The 21,907-nt window shown below is 42.3% G+C and overlaps 1 pseudogene; it reads left to right on the plus strand.

The window, feature by feature from the left end:
- The first annotated feature begins 286 nt into the window (after positions 1-286).
- LOC119064594 (voltage-dependent anion-selective channel protein 3-like) lies at positions 287-19,743 on the plus strand (annotated as a pseudogene).
- Positions 19,744-21,907: the final 2,164 nt, after the last annotated feature.

Here is a 21,907-nt window from a genome sequence, read left to right on the forward strand (position 1 = left end):
AAGGGATAAGGGAGTTCTCAGGGTTGGGAACTGTGAGGACTAGCGGAAACAAACCATGTCAGTTCCCACTGTCACTTCGAATCTTCAATTTTAAAAAATTCCCCTGAGAAATTCAAGCATCTCAGCACAGATTCCCAGGCTTTGTCTTTGAGCAGTGTCTTTGAGGCCTCTAGTGGGGAGGCAGGTAGTGGAGGCTCTGAGGGCAGATTGGACACTGCTGACTCTCCTGTGTAAGACATGGACTTTAGGTGACCAGTTGTATCTGTACCCACTTCCCTATGTCCCTATGACCAAAGGATTAGATTTCAAGAAAGCTAGCAAAGACGGAGTACTCGTAGAAGAAAGGTGGCCAAACTTGGCCTTGTTAGCACAGTGAGCTACCTCCCAATTCCAGCCTAACTCTACAGCAGGAAGGGCAAACAAGCTTCACATTTCATTACCAACACACAGGGATCTATACTGACTGCCTAGAGCAGGGGTCGGCTTTCTCGTATTTCTGTAAAAAGTCAGATAATAAGTATTTGAGGCTTCGGGACTATACGGTCCCTGCGGCAGCTCCTCAGCACTGCCACTGGAATGCAGAAGCAGCCATGGACAACATGTAAACAAGTAACTGATTGTATCTAAATAAAGCTTTATAGAAATTGGTGGTGGGCTGTATAAGGCCCTCAGGCCACAGTTTTCACCCCCTTTTCTGCTCCCCCCAACACGCCTAGAAACCATGGTATTGTAATGGAGCCCGAAGCTGCCTCCGGGCTGTGGAGGAGTGTTGTACTTGATCAGTCTTGTCTGCACAAGGGCTGTAAGCAGAGCAACAGGTTCTAGATCAGTGGTCCATGAAGTGCACTATGCCTACCCTACATGTGTATAACATGATCCTCTGAGATACATGAAAAAATAGAGTATCTATTTATTTTTATGTTATCTGTTTTCATTGTAGACTATTGATCATGTCTACCCCATCATGGATCCATGGATTTGCAGTGAGTCAGTCTTCCACATAATGTGCTAGTCAGAAGTCAGGCTCACAAACCTCTGAAGAGAATGTCACAGCAGATGTGCCCTGGAGTGGCAATATCTGCCCATTGCCTCTCCCTGAGGGTTGGTCTGATGTCTTTTTAATTCCACGAAGGCACTGCATAGGTTGGCAACAGCCACAGCTACATAACAACTCTAGTAGATAAAGAATGGAAAGGAAAGAAAATGCACAGAGTACAACAGATTCCAACTCTTCTGGGGCAGAGATGTCTTGTAAACACTCTGTACAGTGTGGGGAGACTTTCCAGAGGGAGCCAGAGACGGAGTGCCAATGGTCTGCCCTCAGTCACCTCTACTCATGGAGGTAAAGGGGCAGAGGGACAGAAATTCGTACTTTCCCCGTCCCAGCTGCTCTCCCTTTCACACAGAGAAGAGGAGCTGGAAGAGGCCATCCGAGCTGTCACATCAACCCATACAGAAGCGAGTGATGAAGTAAGACTCTCCTGAGACAAGAGCCAGTTGTTGTTTTGTATCTTCCCAGTATCCATTTCCCTTTCTCCTGGTAACAGCTCCCCACTTTCCCTATGGGAAATAAGTTGTGCCACATGGCACAAAGTTTCTGGAATTGACAAACAAAACGCCCTGCCATCTGCTGGCTAAAAGGACAATCAATGACTCAAGCTCAGCCATTTGTGCTCCCCTTCTCCCTCTCTGTGATGGTCAATTTTATGTGTCAACTATACTAGGACATGAGGTATCCAGATACTTGGTCAAACATTCTGGGTATTTCTCCTAGAGTATTTTTGGATGAGATTTACATTTTAATCAATGGAGTAAAGCAGATTGCTTCCCATATATGAATGGGTCTCCTCCTGAGTAGGACAGAATAGAACAGAAAGACCCTCCCCCAAGTAAGAGACTTCTGTAGCAGACTGCCTTTGGGCTTTATCTGTAACACTTTAACTGCTTTATCTGTAACACCAGCTCTTCCTGCCTGACAGGCCTTGAATTGAAATATACACTCTCCATGGCTCTCCAACTCCAACCTGCAACCACCCTGCAGAATGGGCCTGTCAGACTCCATATTCACGTGAGCCAATTCCTTACAATCAATCAATAGATCTCTATCTCTCTGCATAGGTAGGTAGATAGATGATAGATGATAGGTGATAGACAAATGGACAGGTAAATATATAAGATAGATAGATACATGATAGATAGATAGATAGATAGATAGATAGATAGATAGATAGATAGATAGATAGATAATGGTTCTGTTTCTCTCTGGAAAGTTATGAGACACTCAAAACCATAAGACTCATTGAGAGCATTCGTTTCAGCAGAGATGTCCTGATAAGGCTGTCAGAGACCTAGTTTCTGCTCCCTAAACCCTTCCAGAGAAGTTCTCAGTCTTCCTAACAATATCTTTTAGTCCACAAACAGCTCCAGAGTAACACATTTAAAGTACTGTTCTGTTGAGGAAACAGCAGGGAACACGCTAGCCCTGCTATCATGGAACTTATTTTCTATAAAATCCTTTTCTTCTTAAGTAGGTTAACTTATAAAAGAGCTAACTTCTGTTGCTTGCCACCAAAGAGTTCTGACTGATACTAACATCCTCCCTTCAGGACAGCCAGCTGGATACCATCTCTGGCTCATCTTGGATAAACCAGATGCCAGTCTTCCAGAAGAAGTCAGAGAAAATGATCCTGTATAATTCTTGAAAGCCACTCATGATTACCCCAAGAAATAATCCTGAGATCCCACCAATAGACTTGTTTAGTGTACTCACTGCAGGAGAATGAATGGCTCAGCAGCATCTCCTGCACCAGAGCACCTTCTCAACTAGGTGTCCTCCATCTAACCATCTTTTCTCCTCTGCTGCTTAAGACCTGAGAAGATACATTACAATGAGCATTACATTGCTTTCTCCTCATTGTGACTTGTTTCTAGTTTAATTTTCATCACCAGAAGCCTTTTCAATGCCTTTCCCCCAGGGCCACAGGATTAATTCTGGGATTAACTAGGAGACAAGAGGAAAGAAGCTGATAAAGTAGTCATACAGTGTTTCTCATCAGGTAGCACCAGACGGTTATTTAACACAACTGAAACTCTATCTTGCAGCAAGTAAGTGTGCTGTTTGCTCACTGTGGGGGTTTCAATGACTAGCCACAGTTTACTTTAGCACTCCTGGCAAACTTCGGAGCCAGCTTACATAATACAGTGTCTAAAAAACATGATTCCAGTTGAACAGAGCATATCTGCAGCTAAAAATAGAACTTGGTCACATAACCAACTCATACATAAATGGTGAGGATGAGGGAGGGACCAAATTAAATAATAGTCACCGGCAGTTCCTGAACACCTGCCCCAGTCCCTCAGAGCCTGTGCTCCCAGGAGGTGCCAGCACACTGAAGCCAGTCGTGTCCTGAAATCAAATGGCAAAAATAAACAACCTAACTGACCCACTTAGACAAAGAAACACGAGTGTATCTTTAAGCAGACAGTGGTTCAGGTAGCTTCTCCAAGCCAGGCCCCCTTGGGATTTTCGCTCTGTGTTCTAAAAGAACGAACTGCTGCAGATCCAGTGGCAGACATGCTGGGCTTACGCTGGATTGAAAGCTGAGACTGAATTAGGTCTGAATTCCACCCCCACTGAACATGCACATATTATGCTCTGTGCAGAATATGCTCTGTACAGAATGTACCAAGGTCCGTAGCTTTTTCTAAACAGATGCGGGAGTCCCATGACCCACTGCTCCAGCTCGTGAAGAACTAAGAATTACAAAATAAAGATTTGGGTTTCCATACCAGAAAACAAATTAACACAGCAGTATAGACCTAATTGGAAAGATTGCCCCAGATAAGGAATAGAAATTTCATGCCTGTGTACATACAAAGCTAAGCGGTCAGAACTATTGATTGATATACTACCAGAAGGGATGTGGAAGAACATAAATAAAAGGAGCTGCCTCTCACCTCAACCCTGCCCTCACCAGCCTTCTAGCCAGGCAAATTGCTCCTTTTTTCTGTGCCACCCTTCCCCTATTTAAAATCAGTCTACAATGTCTGTTTCCCTCCCAAGCTCACCAAAATGATAAAAAGTTCAAGTGGACCCTTGTGTCAGTTTTGTTTCTGGTTCTGAAACTCTGGAGCAGTAATACCCTCTGTACTTCACAATCACCTGCAGAGCTTATGAAAATCACATACCTGGGCCATGCACCCAGAGATTCTTTCGTGGTGGGTCCCAGGCGGGCAGATTTAAAAAGTACCCCTAGTGATTCTAACATGCAACTAGGACTGAGAGCCATGAGCCATGACAGGGAAGGCTTCCCCAGGACAGAGTGGCAGGTGAAGACAAGGATTCTCCTACCACCTCAACCAAATCTACAAAGGCTTTCCTTTCATGGGGTTGAACAAGTTGTCTTCTTCCCAGACCTTCTCTCACCATCTTCCTCTCCCCATCCGCCTGCCTCAGTCAGCATGGGAATGAGCTATGTTTCGGAAAGGTGGATGGGGACTTTTTACTGTTCTTGATTGAAGCAAATCCCTAAGAATCTCTTAGCTGTATTATGGCCTTTACCTCAAGGAAACTTCTCTTTTAGGACTTACTCAGTATTGGTGCATTTGTAACCAACCAGAGGGTCTTATAATGTTCAGTCTGTGCTGCTTTTACACCCAGCTGACAACACTTCACCCCCTGCTGTGCCATAGGCCAACTATTAGTAAGGGATGCCTCGGTGTTGAGTGCCCCATCCTCCTAAAAATGTGAGTGATTCTGGGTAGAGGATATGTAGTAAGTCCCTTACTCTGGTACTTAATGCTTCAGTGTGGGCTGGTGAATCTCGTTTCCCCCTCCCCCCGCCACCCTGTCCCTCCCTCCACCCCATACCCACACTGGCTCCATGCTCCTCCTGACTTACACACATGCTGTTGCTTTGCTCTGTGGGTCCATTGTGTTTCCCACTGGAATAAGTCCTGTAGGACCCATCGTTTATCCTGTATCTTCCCACAGCCTATAGTTCAGTTTTGCCCTTGAAAGCACCTGGAATACCTCTGCTGTTTTGAATCAGACATTTGGAAGAAGGTGGAAACCATGAAGAGAAACCAGAGGTTACCTCCAGGTCATGGAGTGCAGTGGTTAAGAGCTGGGGGACAAAACAGGCCTGGGTGTGAATGCCGTCTCCATCACTTACTAGCTATGCACCCTGGGATAACATATCTAGCTTCTCTGAGCCTCAGTTCACTCAGCTATAAAAATAAGTTTAGTTATAAAGTCCATATCGTGACCTTGGCATGAGGATTACATGAGATGAACCTGGCATCATGGGACTATCCCAAATGTCAGCCACTATCACAACTGTTATTATTAATAAGGTGAGAGTGGGGGGCAGGGTAGACAAGTGGCCTCTTCTCAGAATCAATGTGAACTGTGGAGGGATAGCACTTGGGGCAAGAAAGTCTGAGTTTAGAGCCACTGCCTTTCTCTCTGATTTTGGACCAGTCACACCACCTCTTTAAGCTCAGGTTCCCCCAGTTGTAAGGTGGTAATATTAATTATGCCTGCTTCACAGGGTGATTGGGAGGACTAAACGCAATAATACATGTAAATGGCTTTGTAAACCACACAAAACCATATAATATTAGGAATTACTAGTCACGGTCAGTTCTCACCATTTTCTGAAACTGGTAAAAGGAATAAATGGATTCTCTGAGATTAGAAATGGAAGGAAATGAGGCTCAACTCTCATGCCTTTAACCCAGCAGCTCAATAAATTTCAGGCCAAAGGGTGAGCCCCACAGACAGTAGGGATTCTGACTAAAAGGGAGCAGCCATGCTGGGCTAATTGTGCTCCAGAATGATCCCTTGCTTTGATTCAGCAATTGCCCACAGTTTACTTACCTTATTATCTCACATCATCTCAGGAGACATCTTAACATTAGTATAAGTTATTGATTTTCATAAAAGAAGACCTCCATAAATGATGGCCTAATATCACAGGGCAAAAACAAAAAAAAACAGGACAAAAAATATCATAGTGCGTGTGTCTTCCCCCGAAGGTCCTTTTTTCTTTGGTCTCATGTTTTTTTAATGTTTAATTTTCTTTGAAACATTGAATTTTGGGTGACACTCTTCGGCTATTTTATTCTTTATGGATCCTCTGATCTTTGCTGCCTTTGCTAACCTACACTATTTTCCAACACAACCATAAACAGATTTTTCTAATTTTAAAGTTAAAGGCTGGGAGCAGCTACGCCAGAGAGGGGGAATTCAAGGTCAAAATGTTACTTGCCACCAGGTGGCTTCTGTCAAAGCAGAAGCTTATCTGGGTCCTGAGCTACCTAATTATAGTCTCCCCTCCTCCTCCATCCCCCAGATATCCGCAGAGCCTCCGCTGACCCAACCTGCTTGCCAGTCACATCAAAGACACAGGTGACTTAGGACACCTTAAATGGCTGTCCTCAAATACATTAATGTTTTAGAAAAAGTCAGAATTTAGCCAAAAGAAAGTTCCAGTCATAGAATCCCAGGCTTTGATGTTAGGGACCCAAGAGGTATTACAGGGACTGACATAAGACCATTTCTCCAGTAATCCTGGAAGTCAGGGGTGTGAAGTCTTTAAATGACTTCCTACACCCTTGCCCACTGCCCACTAGAATGAAATTGGGGCCGACTGGATCCATGGACATAGGAAGTGAGTCAGAAGGGGGATGTCAAAGGAAAGTAGCCGAGAATATGCAGGAGTGCCACTCCTTCAGAATTTTTTACATATTTGTAGGGGTCACAGGGTTAGCTCAAAGGGAAGAAAGGCACCCTAAAGAGTAGGAATGTACTCTGTCTTCAAAAAGGCTCTGAAGAGCACTGTCTGGGAGCATGTGTACACTATGCTTTAATGATAAGGAAAGGCCTTTTGAGAGAGTCTTCCAGCCCTCACATAACTTCATTTTATTCCCAACTTAGAAAACAAATTAAGAACAGGAAATGCTAAGTCATCTAAATTTATAAAATTAAAACCTGCATTTACACAATACTACATCTCACCAGCAAAATAGCAGTATGCATTTATTTTAGCTCCCAGCATGTATCTAAACGCAAGAACCTGTGGAGGTGTTAGGAACCGCAGTAACACTTAATTGTATAAGGCAGACAAATCAGGAAAGGGATATTCTTAAATGCCCAAAAAGAAAGTGATGTCTATCAACTACCAAGAGGTCTGGCTGACCCAGTCACCCTTTGAAGGGCTCTAGAAACATAAAGGAATGATCAAGTGGACAGGTGGCCAGGGTAGCAAGTCACAGAGGGGCTAAGACATCCCTGAAATGAATTGGAAATCTGCCGCTTGTGACTTTGGAAGTCTCCACGCTCAACTTCCGACACACTGGTGAAAGGTGACTTTGTCCTGTGGGGGCCAGCTCTGCCTCCAGCCAAAGTAAATATTAGATGAATATTTGAAGAATATCGTTCAGAGGGGGTAGCAAATTATTTGCCTGCTTGAAACACCCATCCATTTGGAATATTTCTTTTTTTTTCAAGTTGTGAGGTGATATTGTGGTTTTAATTTGCATTTCTCTGATGATTAGCGATGTTGAGGATTTTTTTCAAATGTCTATTGGTCATCTGTATGCCCTGGACACTTTGGAGAAGTGTCTATTCAGGTCCTTTGCCCATTTTTTAAAAATTTAATCTCTATTGTATTTTTTAATCACCATTTAGTTCCCTTATACCTCCCTCCCCCTAGCAATCATGACATTGTTGTCCGTGTCCATGAGTCCTTTTTCCTTTTTGCTCAATCCCTCCACCCCCTACCCACCCGACAACCCAGCTGCCTTTAAACCCAATAGTTTTTCAAACCAAGAGCACAGAGGAACGTACATCCCTACATTCAGGCCGAGTACGGTACACCCCTACAACTATCAACATTAGGAAGGGGTAGACATCATTTTTTTCTATTATCCTGTAATACAGGTGCCAGTGTTACAGGATAATCTGATTTACCCTTGGCTGCCCAGGGTAAAAAGAAGGTGGAGTGACATGAGGAAAAGAGGAGAAGGAAGCCAGGCCTGCCCCCCCATCCCAATACTGTCTCAATTATGCTTCATGGCATGACATAAGACAAAAGAAAATAACATTTTTTTTTAGAACTTCTTAGGTGCCAAAGATTCTGCAGGCTGCTCTTTTAGATTTTCATAACAACTTTTGGAGGTAGTTACCACTATTCTCATATTTCATATGAAGTTCAAGGGAAACTAAGGAATTTATTCAAATTCACATAGGTATTCGAACCTGGATCAAACTCCAAGCCCCTGCTTATACAGGACACATCTACTAAAACTCCTAGATTCCCTCAGGGACATTCTGGCCTGGACTCTCGGCCACCAACTCTGGCTGAGTTCCCTCCACCGGCTAGGAACTTACTCCACCTGTGCCAACCAGAGTCTTGGTGGGAGAGACAAGGGGAACCTTGTGGCTGGGAAGCTGGGCTGATAAGTCACACGCCCTGAGATTTTGGCTTCTTCCACCACTTCTGGACTTAGCTAAAACACAGACTGTGAGACCTGGTTCTGCCACCAAAAGGGGTCAGAGAAGCAACCCAGAAATGGTGCCTGTGGGAAGTTACTTCCCATTGGAGAGACCCAGGCCAATAATTCTCCTCTCCCTCCTCCTTCCCAAGGACTGCTTCAAGGCACACTCTCTCTGAACATCCTCCCTGAAGACTTCCCATGCAGCTGAACAGACACACTACCGGCTTCCTGGCCCTGTATCTTTAGAGCTCTTCATAAAGCAATGCAAGGTGTCTCCTGGCTTCCCTAACTCCCATCCTTCCCTAACTCCCTTCACTTTTTCCTCACGATAATTGTTCTGAGATTGCACTTTCCAAGTGAAGCATCAGCCTCAGGCTATTTCCTAGGGAACCCAAGCTTTCTGGTTTGTTGGGGATTTTTTGTTTGTTGGTCATTTGTTTTTTACTTAACTATTCTTTTTTTAACTTAATTTTATTTTTTATTGATTATACCATTACAGTTGTTCTATTCCCCCCTTCATTCCCCTCTACCCTACGCCCCCATCCCCACCATTACCCCCCCTTTAGTTTATGACCATGTGTCTCAAGTTCTTTAGATTCTATATCTCCCATGCTATTCTTTCCCCCCCCATCTATTTTCTATCTACCATCTATGCTACCTATTTTCTGTACCTTCTCCCCCCTTCTCCTTCTCCCACTCCCCTGTTGCTAACCCTCCATGAGATCTTCATTTTTATGTTTCCACTCCATTTAGTTTGCTTTCATTTTAGGTGTGGTTGTTAATAACTGTGAGTTTGCTGTCCTTTCACTGTTCATCTTTTTTATCTTCTTTTTCTTAGGTAAGTCCCTTTAACATTTCATATAATAAGGGCTTGGTGATGATGAACTCCTTGAATTTGATCTTATCTGAGAAGCACTTTATCTGTCCTTCCATTTTAAATGAAAGTTTTGCTGGATAGAGTAATCTTGGTTGTAGGTCTTTGGATTTCATGACTTGGAATACCTCTTTCCAGCCCCTTCTTGCCTGTAAGGTCTCTTTTGAGAAATCTGCTGACAGTCTGATGGGAACTCCTTTGTAGGTGACTGTCCCCTTAGTTCTTGCTGCTTCTAGGATTCTCTCCTTCATTTTAATCTTGGTTAATGTAATTATGATGTGCCTTGGTGTGTTTCTTCTTGGGTCCAACTTCTTTGGGACTGTCTGAGCTTTCTGGATTTCCTGGAAGTCTATTTCCTTTGCCAGATTGGGGAGATTCTCCTTTATTATTTGTTCAAATAAGTTTTCCACTGGTGGCTATTCCTTTCCCCCTTCTGGTACCCCTATAATTCGGATGTTGGAGCATTTAAAGATGTGCTGGAGGTTCCTAAGACTCTCCTCATTTTTTTGAATTCTTGCTTCTTCACTCTTTTCTGTTTGGCCATTATTTGCTTTCTTCTGGTCCACTCCATTGATTTGAGTCCCAGTTTCCTTTTCATCGCTATTGGTTTCATGTGAAATTCCATTCATTTCAATTAGTTTCGCCTTCATATGTTTTTCTAATTTGTGGCTATAATCAACCAGATCTGTGAGCATCCTGATCACCAGTGTTTTAAACTGTGCATCTGAGAGTTTTGCTATTTCTTCATCGCTTAGATTTATAGGCTCTGGGGCTTTGAGATCTTCTTGAGCCATTTTTGGTCTGTTCGTGCCCTTTAAGTGTGAGGAGCGGAGCCATGGACTACCAGGTCGCTGGTTTGTGACGCTGTATGTGGGGGCGTGGTCAGAGCGGGGAAATGGCGGCGCCCTCTGCTGTTTCTTGCCCCTCTGCTGTTTTGTGCCGCTGGGTGAGGAGCAGAGCCTTAGGTAGTTCACTGGGTTATGACGCTGTACGTGGATGCAGGGTCACAGAGGGGAAAGGGCAGCGCCCTTGGCTGCCGCTTGCCACTAAGGCCTGCTGGGTCCCATCCAACTGCCCACTCCCTCACTGGTCTATCTGCACACAAATGCACGACCACAGTCAAATCTTGGCCCTGGTCCCTCGCTGGTTCCCCGCAGTCGCTCACTGGGTCGCTCACTAGGTCCACCCGTTGCAACCCTGCGCCTGGGATCTGCGGGCCTGAGTCCATCTGACCGAGTTTTCCTGTGCAACTCCACTCCACCGGCTGCTGGTTTCGCCCCTCTTACCAGTCAGGCTGAAGAATTTGTTGTTATCAGACTTCCGAAAAGTTCAATTTTCTGTGTTCTGGCTGTGTTTTCTGTCGCTAATATTTAGTTGACTCTAAACTTGGTTGTGTGAGAAAGCAAGATATCTCCACCTATGCCTCCATCTTGGCGGAAGTCTTATTTAACTATTCTTAATAACATGATGAGTAACAGTAAGCCTACCACCCACAAGTTAGAACCTTGACATAACCATCTAACCATGTGACCACATCCCATTCCCTACCCCTCCCCACAGAATATAACCATCATCCAGAATTCCTTTGCTTTTTAAAAAATATACAGTTTAATTGCATTTATATGTATTTCTATAAAGTTTATTCTTATATTAGTTTTCAACTCTATAAAAATTATGTCATGTTGTATGCCTTATGTACATTTACTTTCTTCACTTACATTTTATTGTTGTATTACTAGGATTTATTTACATTGTTGTAAATTAGTATAGTTCATTTGTTTCTATTGCCATGATATCCAATTGTGTGAACATATCACAATTCATCCATCCTCTCTACTGTTGATGGGCATTTGATTTGTTTCTAGGTTTTTGTTCACTGAAGCTATGAACATTCTTCCCATATACCTGCAAGAGTCTCCCTTGGGTCCATCTCTCAGACTGGGTTGTCAGGTCATATGTATAGCATGTTCAACTTCAGGAGAAAATACCAAACTGTCTTCCAAATTAGTCACACAAATTTGTACCTTGTAGAGTGTTCTCTAAGATCCAATTTTTATAGTTCACCTTGTTCTCATAGCTGCCAAAAATATGAACTGCTGGTTGACAAAAAATACCTTACACGTCCTCTGAGTATTTGCATTTTTTAAAAGGCTGCTTAGAGAGGCAGCGCTTCAATCCAAAGCAATGAATTTCTCAGGCTGAATCTTTCAGGGCCTCATATCAGACTCACTCATTCAGTGCTTCATTTAAATGCTTAGTGCTGGTGCTGTGCTCGGCCTGAAGATCCAGTAGTGGGAGATTCAGAACCTGCCTTCAAACATCTTAAAGTCTGATGCATGAGGAAGACAAGACTAATTATATTAGACTTGGATGCTATCTTGGTCTTCCTAGTTGTTCCTCACTCTTTTTCCCAGGTGAATCTGGTAATTCAGGTTCATATAAGGCAGCAGAGGGCACAAGAAGGCTTCAGGGACAGTGGGTATACACTAAATTTGAAATTACCCAAGGGAAAGTAACTTCAAGAAGTCCCAGCCTTCTTTTTTGCTATCATCACACCCCTTCCAATGTGCATTTCCTGGAAGACCTTGGCCCCTCCTGACAAGGACAGCTGGTTCTGTGGTGAGTCACAGCTTAGACTGCCCCATTCTCAGACTGGTAGAAACCTGTCCTTCTACTCAGCTTCATGTTAGAATGGACATAGTATCTGTTAGGACCTCTCCTCCCCCACTCCCTATCCATTTTTTGCCTCTGCTTGGTTTCATCTTCAAGTTGACATGTAGCAGCAAGGTGGATTTCAGCTGCCCCAGAACTCTAGAGTTCTTAGAGCCTATGATCCTAGAAAAAGGGTCTTTTCTGGATAGCTGGTAAAATACCCACAGAGACTTTTACTGGTTCAACTTATATCACATACTCTTTTGTGAGGCAATCAGTGTGACTAGGAAGATACTGAATAAAATACTGACTGACTGATCCTGGATCATATACCCATCCTTGGCCCAAACCACCTGAACAGGAATACTTTGGAATGAGGGTGGGGGACATATTCCCCCAAAGAATGCTGGCTGGGCAGACACAAAAAGGCTCAAGAAGCTAGTTTTACTTTATTGCTGTAGTTAATTTTTGTCTTATTACCTCTTTCACTAGTAGGTATATGAGAACCAGGCATAAATATATTTTACCTTGTCCCTCAGCATTCTATCCACTATAGCACAATTATCCTTGTAGTATAACAATAACATTAAGTCATCTACTTGACTTCCTGCTTCTAATGGCTTTAGTAGTCACATGCATAAAAGAATGTTTAGGACTGTCCCTGCAGGCTCTCTAGTGTATATTTAGTCCCCGTTCCACAGTTGAGCAAACAGGACTTCAAGTGGCTCCCCACACTCTACCCTTAGGTTTAGGAGGAATTCCATTCCCTACTATGCCTCTTCTCTTTACCTGAATTACTGATATGGAATATGCAATAGTTTCAGTTTTCTTGTTAGCTTTTTTCTTTGGGGATCTGGATATATTTCTTATTCTTCTCTCTCTCTCCTTGTCAACAGCAGTTCCATGACTGATTACCTTTCTCTGTTTTCTTCTCCTTATGCCAGGTATTAGAATTCTCCACCCTGGAATTTCTGGAAATGTAGCCAGAAGATGGGCACTGTGTTGGGGTGGGCTGCTGTGGACAAACAGCAGGTCTTAAAATCAAACCCAATAGGCAGGGGTCAACCTCACCTACTTAAAATTAGAATTAGCTCTGAGGAACCTGTTAGTATTCAAGGGTCTACAGAATTTCAAAGGGTTCTGAGTGTTGGAAGATTATCCTTAGAAATCCTACATAGGATTTCTTATATGGAACCTAACTTAGAGTGGTTATCACAGAGATCAGCGGTCCCCAACTGTTTTGGCACCAGGGACAGGTTTCCTGGAAGACAACATTTCCCCGGACCAGGGCAGGGAAGGGGAGGGAGGTGATGGTTCTGGGATGATTCAAGTGCATTACATTCAAGCTCACCTTCTGCTGTGCAGCCTAGTTCCTAACAGGCCATGGGCTGCTACGGGTCTGTGACCTGGAGGCTGGGGACCCCTGGTATAGATTATGAAGACTGCATTCAGTACAGTCTGTTTACCAGATTTTGCAGGGTAGAGAAGAAAACAAAAATATAAAGAGTGTGTTTTGTGTTCTTCATTGCACATATCACAAGTTGAAATTTTTTTCATAGATCATTTTTTGTGCTTGGCCTAACTTCCTTTTTCAGACTGGAGTACAAGAATATCTTGTCCCACTTTGTATGATTAGCACTTTGCAAGTACCTGGTCCATATGGGTGATCAATAAATACTGGAAGGAATAGGTCTCTCTTTTCAAATGATTGGCAACTATTGAATAAATATGCTAAGAAAATTTAGTCTTCCCTAAACTAAATTGTGTAGAAATCCAAGTTTACTTTACTTCTGCTTTTCATTTTCTTTTCTTCAATGATGAGCAGCTTCTATACCACACTTCCCAAGCACTCATATCCCTGTTGCAAGTTCTTCGCGGCCAGGATCTTTTTCCTTTAGTTAAGCCTGTCCTCCAAGAATGGTACCCCAGATTCCAAGATTGCCCCTCTTTCCTACACTCCCATTAAAACTCCCATTTTTCTCACTGCCAGGTAAAAAATACTCAAATTTGCCACTAATGCAATGCTATACTAGACCAATTAATGCAATAATTCTCCAGGGTGTCTGTATTTTAAAACACGAGGCTGTTAGTCTAAGATAAAAACTAACAGCTTTGTTAGTCTTTATTGTGGTGGCACTTCAGGACCCACATGAGGGCACAGTAGGGCGTAGGTTATATCCATAAACAGGTGGTAGGGTGGTCAGGCTTTCCTCATTTTCTCAGGGTTATGTCCTCATTTTCTCTTGATGTCAAACTCACTAAATTTCTACTTTTTTCAACATTTGGTCATCATAGGAAATGAGAAAAAACAATAAAGAGAAATAAGAAAGCAGAGTTTAAATATAAATTAACAAAAAACCTTGTGTTTCCCTCAAGAAAAATAAGTCAAATTGTTTCAGAAGGCAAAGACCAATTTATTTAGCTTGTAAAAATAATTACAAATGATTGTTGCATTGAACAAATTGGAATGGGTGAAGAGTATTAAAAATACAAACTATGAAGCATTGAAGCATAAAAAAAATCACAAAGAAGTTCTCTAAAAGAATTATTTAAAGGAATGGTCAACTCCTAAAGTATATTAAAGTGAAATCCCACTTGTAAAAATTACATTTACAGTTCACTTTCTAGAAACCAAGCTACCGTATAAAATACTTTCTTCTGCCTCCTAGAAAAATTATAAACAAATGAATTTACCTGGCCAGCTTCTACTCGGGCATCTCTTTATTTCCTCTCTTTGTATCATGTTGGAAGATTCTCATTTTCGATAAGATTGCAGATTTCCTGGGCATGTGACTGATCGGTGAACATTAAAAGTGGTCATCTTTGGTGATCTATTTTCTCTTAATAAGTGCTACAATGTTACTCAGATCATGGTGACCCTGACACAGAATTTACAGGGCCAGAATCAGGAGGGAAGGGCGAGCACACATTTCTTTGGGTTTCCTATGTTAAATACAGGAAGTTCAGATCCTGAGGAGATCCTGTTCATGTTAAAAACAAAGCACTTCATCCACTCAGTTTACCTTCCCTGATCTATCACACCCTGTTCTCTCCCTAGTGGGAAGTCAACTATCTGTTTGCAAACAGAATAAATGAACCATCCATCTAATAGAACTAGTGGACATTTTGTTTTGCTTCCCACCTGACTTTAAGAGAAAGACTGGGTATAATATTAAATTTTAAATCTGTTTAAATCTTTGGGGACACTCTGCTTCCCAGGGAGACAATGAAACATGGAAGTTCTTGAAATAATTACTTAAGTACAAGTGGCTCAAAATTGGATTCTAAAATCCCTATATCCACCCTACCACATATTAGGCAGCCTGCTGAACCCTCTACCTCTGGATGTGATTCTGGGACTGGCTTTTAACATCTTCACATTTGTCTTCATTCTCAAATCCTGATTGAATGTCTGAAGTATTCCAGCAACGTGAATTAACAGAAGTAAAGTTGGTGCCACACAAATACTCTCATTACACCGAGGTAGGCCAAAGAAAATTGAGTGGTAATGCTCCAGGACAATTGTAGACCTGACAAAGATTTCTGCACCTAAATCTCGTGCTTTTGTTGCAGGCAGTGTGATGCTGCTAATGCCAAACTGTCTGTCTCCTCTTGTTCAGTGGCACCCCATCTGGGACCTGAGATCTCATGGCCAACAGGTTTTGAAAATATCAGCTATCTTGAACCTACCTGCTGAAAGATCTTTCATTATTTTTTCTACCTTCATAATGATCTTCCTAAACTGAAATTTGACCACGTTACTCTTCTGCTTCAAGGAAACTCATTGCCAGAGAATCAAGTCTAAACTCCTAGCCTGGCATACAGGTTGCTGCCTGCCTCTACACTGCTCCCTTTACCCAAAGCATCAGACATATTGAGGTATTTGGTCCCACAAAAGAAGTCCCTACTCTATCACCCCACTTTTTGCTGTACCTCTGCTGGGAACACTCCTTCCATCTGGGGAATCCCCTTCACATCTTTCAAGCTTCAGTGCTGTGTCACCTCTTCTATGCGGCCTTTCAAGATGTGCTTTCTTCCCACTGAGCTTCCCTCTTGGCAAAATGTGGATCATAATTCCTACGTCCTCCTTTAACTCTAGGGTCACATGAGAAAAACGACTATAAAAGGTCTCCCCAAAAATTTCAAACACTAGACAAACTCCAAGTTATGTTATTATTAAAGCTATTATAAAATAAGCTTTATTTCTTTATAAACCTAATTATAGAATTTGTGATGATGATTATAAAATTAACCTCTACAATTTAGAACATTTTTCCTGTTTACTTAGGAAACAGGAAAAATAGCTTTTCCTGTTTAAGTGTGAGCTAAGTTTAAAATAATGATGAGAACCATGGTCACTTCACCACAAATAGATTAGAACTGGTCCCACACAGAAAGGATTAGCATGACCATTGCCCCAGGTGATTTTCAGCAGTTAAAAATTGCATTTTATTTGCTTTCTAGAATTCTATTTCCAAGTTTCGTATTTCTTTCCTTTTATCAATGAAATTGTCTTCCTTAGCACTCTAATTCTCTTTTTAGCCAATAAATAAAAGTTTTGTTTCTTTAAATGACTTTTCCTATAGCACTGAGTCTTTGTTGCTTTTTCACTGCCCAAACTGGAGACTGACCCACCCACTGTTTCTGGAACACTGATAATAACAGTTAACTTTAAGTGCTTAACTCTGTATCAGGCACTTTTCTATATGATCTCTGAACATAATAAAATTTAAACCTCACTACAACTCTCATTTCCTGTTTGAAAACTGGGAATGAAAAAATGGAAATTTGGGAAGGTTAAATCCCTTGCTGGAGATCACAAGTAGAGAGGCAGGATTTACCCAGAGGTCTAACAGCATGGACCCGCTGTTACCCACTGGGTTGTACCACAGCTCTAAAGAACAGCAGAACAGCTAGAGGGCTTCCTTGCTTGCCACAACTTACACTTAGGGCAACGGGTGGTGGGACCCCAAGTCTGTGGAAGTGGACACCAGATGTTCAGAAAATATCTCATTAGATTAAATATGAATTCCTGGATTGAATCCTGAAGTAGTAAAAAGAACATTAGTATACAACTGCTGAAGTCTAAAAAATTCTGAAGTTTAGTTAATATTAATATACCAATGTCAATTTCTTTGTTTAGACAAATGTATCTCAATTATAAAGTTGTTAACATTAGTGGAAACTGGATAAAGTGTATACAGGAATTCTTTTTACTTTACATCTTTTTTGTAGGTCTAAATTTAGAGTGATTTTTAGATTTTTCTGAAATGCTTGTGGAATTCATAAGTGAAAAAAATAACTGTTTAGAGGCAAAACTCAGGTTTTAAACTCATTGGTATTAAACACTATCTTTTTAGGGGAAAAAAGTGAAATGTGGGTTGAAAATGCATTACAAAATCTTATTTTCCTGATAAAATTACTGAAACATTGTATGACTATTGACAAATGCAAAAGAATGTTTTTAAAATCATTTTGTATATCTATTTATTCATTTTAAGAGGCCAAGGGAGGAAGAAAGAGAGCCTGAGAGACATCAATGTAAGAGTGAAACATCAATGGGCTGTGTCTTGCCCAGGCTCCTGAACAGGAACAAACCCAGGCATGTGCCCTGACCGGGATTCAAACCAACAACCGTTTGCTTTAGGGGATGACAACTCAACTACACCAGTCCAGGGGCAAAAGAATGTTTTATAATTAGCCAATTATATGATTTCCCTATACACAGCTTCCCTCTTACCTCTTGCACATCCTTAAGTCCCAAGTATCATGACCCAGCATATGTTTTATAAACATCCAAGAGAAAGTAAAACAATGACAATTCATGTAGGTAATTTTGTTATAATTATACTAGCATAGATAGGGCTCAATAATCCTACCTCAAATAGGACAATTTTGCATTACATGACAAAATACGACAATTTTGCCATAACAGCCTAGGAGAGAGTGAAACATTGTGCCCAGAGCTTCTGGCTCTTTCTTCAGTATTTGAAAAACAAATAAAAAAATGACCAATATTGTAGTCAAAGTGATACAGTCATCTGAACATTCTTCCCAGATTTTTAATAGCTGTGTCTTCAATTAGATGCTATTGTTTAAACACTCATTTTTTAGGATTAAAAAGACTCACAACCCAGGACCCAAGATGGAGGTAGAATAGATGGAAAGTACACTAACTTCCTCCAGCACCAAAATGGAATTACCACTAACGTGTAAAACAGTCAGCCTCAATAACCAACTGAAGATTGACTGAAAAGAAGTTTTAAACCAAGGATTTACAGAAGCCACATTGAGAATGGTAGGAAGGGAAGAGATGCAAAAAGGGCTGGACTTGCTCCCACAGGCAGCGCCTGAGGTTCCCCCTGAGGAGCACTGGGCTCTGCAGCCTTGAGCACCAGAACTAGGAGGAGACACTTACATCACTTCAGGCTGTAAAAAGCAGCAATCTGTCCACCAGAGAGAGACAGGAGTGTGCTAGAGACCCAGGTGCCCTCTTAAAGGGCCAGCACACAAAATGTTGTTCACAGCCACTCATCCTGGGCCCCAGCAGAGGGAAGGTGGAGCAGACTAGAGTCCGATGAGGAGAGTCCGGGGCTTGTGGTCCAGGGGTGAGAGCTGAAGGAACAGCTGCCAGGATGCCTGTGCTAAGTCTCACTCCAATGTCACAAATGTCATTTTCCTTTGGTGGGGCGCTGCTCTACTTACCGCACTAGCCTGGGGAATGCAATTGCCCAACCTCCGGACTCCCTGTTGTCTCATCCTGTGGAGCTCACCCAGCTGAGGACTTAGCTGAGGGGGCCGGGGTGCAGAGGTCCAGGCAGACTCAGGGGGTCTGAGTTGTGTGGCCTTAGGGTGGGCACTATTACCCCATTTTCCCACGAACCTGACAAACAGCACCTCCCCAACACAGGAGATCTGCTAGTCCCACCCCCGGGGCTCCCAGAGGCCCCAACCTCCACCACCTGGCAGCCTGCCCTGCTGAGCTCCGACTCCCAGCAGAATCTAAGTTGTGTGGTTCTTTTTCCCCCTCACACACCTTACCAATGAAAAGTATTCCCTTTACATGGCCAAATCTTGGTCTGTTTGAACCTGACAAACTCTGCTGGCCTCACCTTGACAACTCCCTAAGATTCCCCCACACACACACCAAAACCACCACAAAGGTCTATGGGCACCCAACAGGAAAGAAATCCTGAACACAGGAAAGAAGAGTGGGAAATTGAAGGCCTCCTATAAACAAAATTGTTTCAGTTTTGGCAGAATAGTTTATATAGATTTCTCTGGCCCAACCATCTATGTATGGGCTGTGTTAGTCTTTGAAGATTGGCTTTCTGGCTATCAGGTGAGTTTTGACACAGCCAAATCCAAACTCTCACAGAATAACCCTGGGTTACAACGGTAAAGACTTCCAACTGCACACCGATGTTAACAATGGCACTGAATTTGGAGGATATATCTACCAGAAGATAATGAGAAGACTGAAACATCAATAAACCTTGCTTGGACAGCTGGCAGCAACAGTGCCCATTGTTGCTAAATATAAGTGGGACTGTAGAACTTTTCTCTCTGCTAAAGTAAATAATGCCAGCCTGATTGGGCTGGGTTATACGCAGACTCTTCAGCCAGGACTCAAACTGACCCTATGAGCTTTAACTGATGGAAAGAACTTCAAAGCAGGTCACAAGATTGGGCTGGGATATGAACCAGAAGCTTAATGTGGTTTTGAATAAAGCATCGGACTTCTCACTTCTTCCTGGAGATGAAGAGAAATGAACCCACTATTTCTGGGCCTTAAAATTCTTCCCTGAAATTTCAAGGAAATTTCAAGAAAGTTGCCAGGCTGCTCTGAGGTGCTCCCTCACTTGAGGGAGTAGCCCTGCCATCCCTTTTCCTCCACAGGACTCGGTAGTCCATGTGAATTTTATTGTTCAAAAAACCTGTAATTCCCCTGAACACTGAAGTCTAGAGATCATGAGTTCATCCCCAGGGAGGTGATGAAAGGCCATGTTTCACTTCAGTTCTGCAGTATTATTTTAAATGTGTTCCTCAGTGATAATGTAGTGCCATGTTATAAAGGAAATGGCCCGAGCCTCCAGTTTTTACATAATATCACATCCTGCATGTCCCACACTATTTTTTCACTGGTATCTGTGCTGTAGTGGAATGTTGGGAACTGCTCTGCCTGGTTTCAGGAACTGTAACTGCCTCCCATGGCTAAGGCTGAGTGAGCAACCTCTGGAATTTGAGCCACAAATAGACAAAGCTTGTCTCTGGTAGCAAACACTGCCTCTGCTTACTCCCCTGCCCCCAATGCACGGTCTGTTAGTCCATGATGGGTATGACTCCTCAGAGGAGGGGTAACCTAACCCAGACACGATCACTTGGGAGGCCCTCAGGGAAGGACTCAGGGGCTGCAACAAAGAGGGAGTGATGGACCCTCGCACCCAGGCTATTCTGACATAGCCCGAGTCCCCATGTCCTCTGGGAGAAGCATTTCCTGGCTCTAATCCACTTAAGCCTGAAAACCTATGATGGGGGAGGCCCGTAATTAAATGATAAAGGCCCGAGCAGAAAATGACTTTATTTTCCCAAAGTCTTGTAGCCCTTTAGCTAATAGACCCTGACTCAGAAGAAGCTCCAATAGTTCTCTCTATGCTAGCTACTGTTTACTGCCTGACAATGATTAATAAGTTGTACCTAAACTACTGTGCAAAAAATCCAATAAAAGCCTGTCTAGGCAAGGGTCAGCACACTCTCCCCTTGAGAAGGTTGCCAGGCTGCTCTGAAGTGCTCCCCCCCTTGAGGGAGTAGCCATGCCGTCCCTTTTCCTCCACAGAACTCGGTAGTGCTCCCCCCCTTGAGGGAGTAGCCATGCCGTCCCTTTTCCTCCACAGAACTCGGTAGTCCGTGTGAATTTGTCTCATGTCTCATTCATGATGCCGCAGGCGCTGCAAGCCAGTGCATGCATCAGTGGAATGTTTGCTTTTGCATCACAGTAAAATAACATAAACCCATCGCATTTTAACATTAATAAAGAAAAGAAAGTAAGGACTTACAACCAAGACTACTTTACCCAGCAAGGCTATCATTTAAAACTGAAAGAGAAATAAAGAGATTCTCAGATAAGACAAACTAAAGAAATCCATTACCACCAAACACCAAACCAGTATTTCAAGAAAGGTTAAAGGGTCTTCTTTAAGAAAAAGAAAAAGAAAAAACAGAAAAACATAGTTATAAATAATAAAATGGCTATAAATACATATCTATCAATAATTATTTTAAATGTAAAAGGCTTAAATACTCTAATTAAGAAACAGGGACGCTGAATGGATAAGAAAAACAGGACCCATACATATGCTGACTCCTAGAGACCCACCTCAGAATGAAAGATACACAGACAAAAAGCAAACGGTTGGGAAAAGATATTTCATGCAAATGAAAAGGTAAAATAAGCTGCAGTAGCAATACTTATATCAGATAAAAATAGCCTTTAAACAAACACTATATTAAGAGACCAAAAAAAGGCACTATGTAATGATAAAGGGAGCAACCCAAAAAAAGGATATAACTGTTGTAAACATTCATGCATCCAACAAAGGGGCACCTGAAGATAGAAAGCAAATCTTGATGAACATAAAGAGAAAGATCAACAGTAATACAGTTACAGTAGTGGATTTTAACACCCCATTAACTTCAATGAATAGACCTTCCAGACAGAAAATAAAAAAGAAAACTGAAGCTTTAAATGACACACTAGATCAAATGGATTTAGCTGATATCTTCAGAGCATTTCACCCCAAAGTAGCAGAATATACATTCAAGTATACATAGAATATTTTCTATGATTAGGACATAAAACAAGTCTCAATAAACTTAAGA

The sequence above is a fragment of the Artibeus jamaicensis genome, unplaced genomic scaffold (genome assembly GCF_021234435.1).
Source record: "Artibeus jamaicensis isolate MK-2021 breed Jamaican fruit bat unplaced genomic scaffold, CSHL_Jam_final contig_834, whole genome shotgun sequence".
Taxonomy (NCBI): domain Eukaryota; kingdom Metazoa; phylum Chordata; class Mammalia; order Chiroptera; family Phyllostomidae; genus Artibeus; species Artibeus jamaicensis.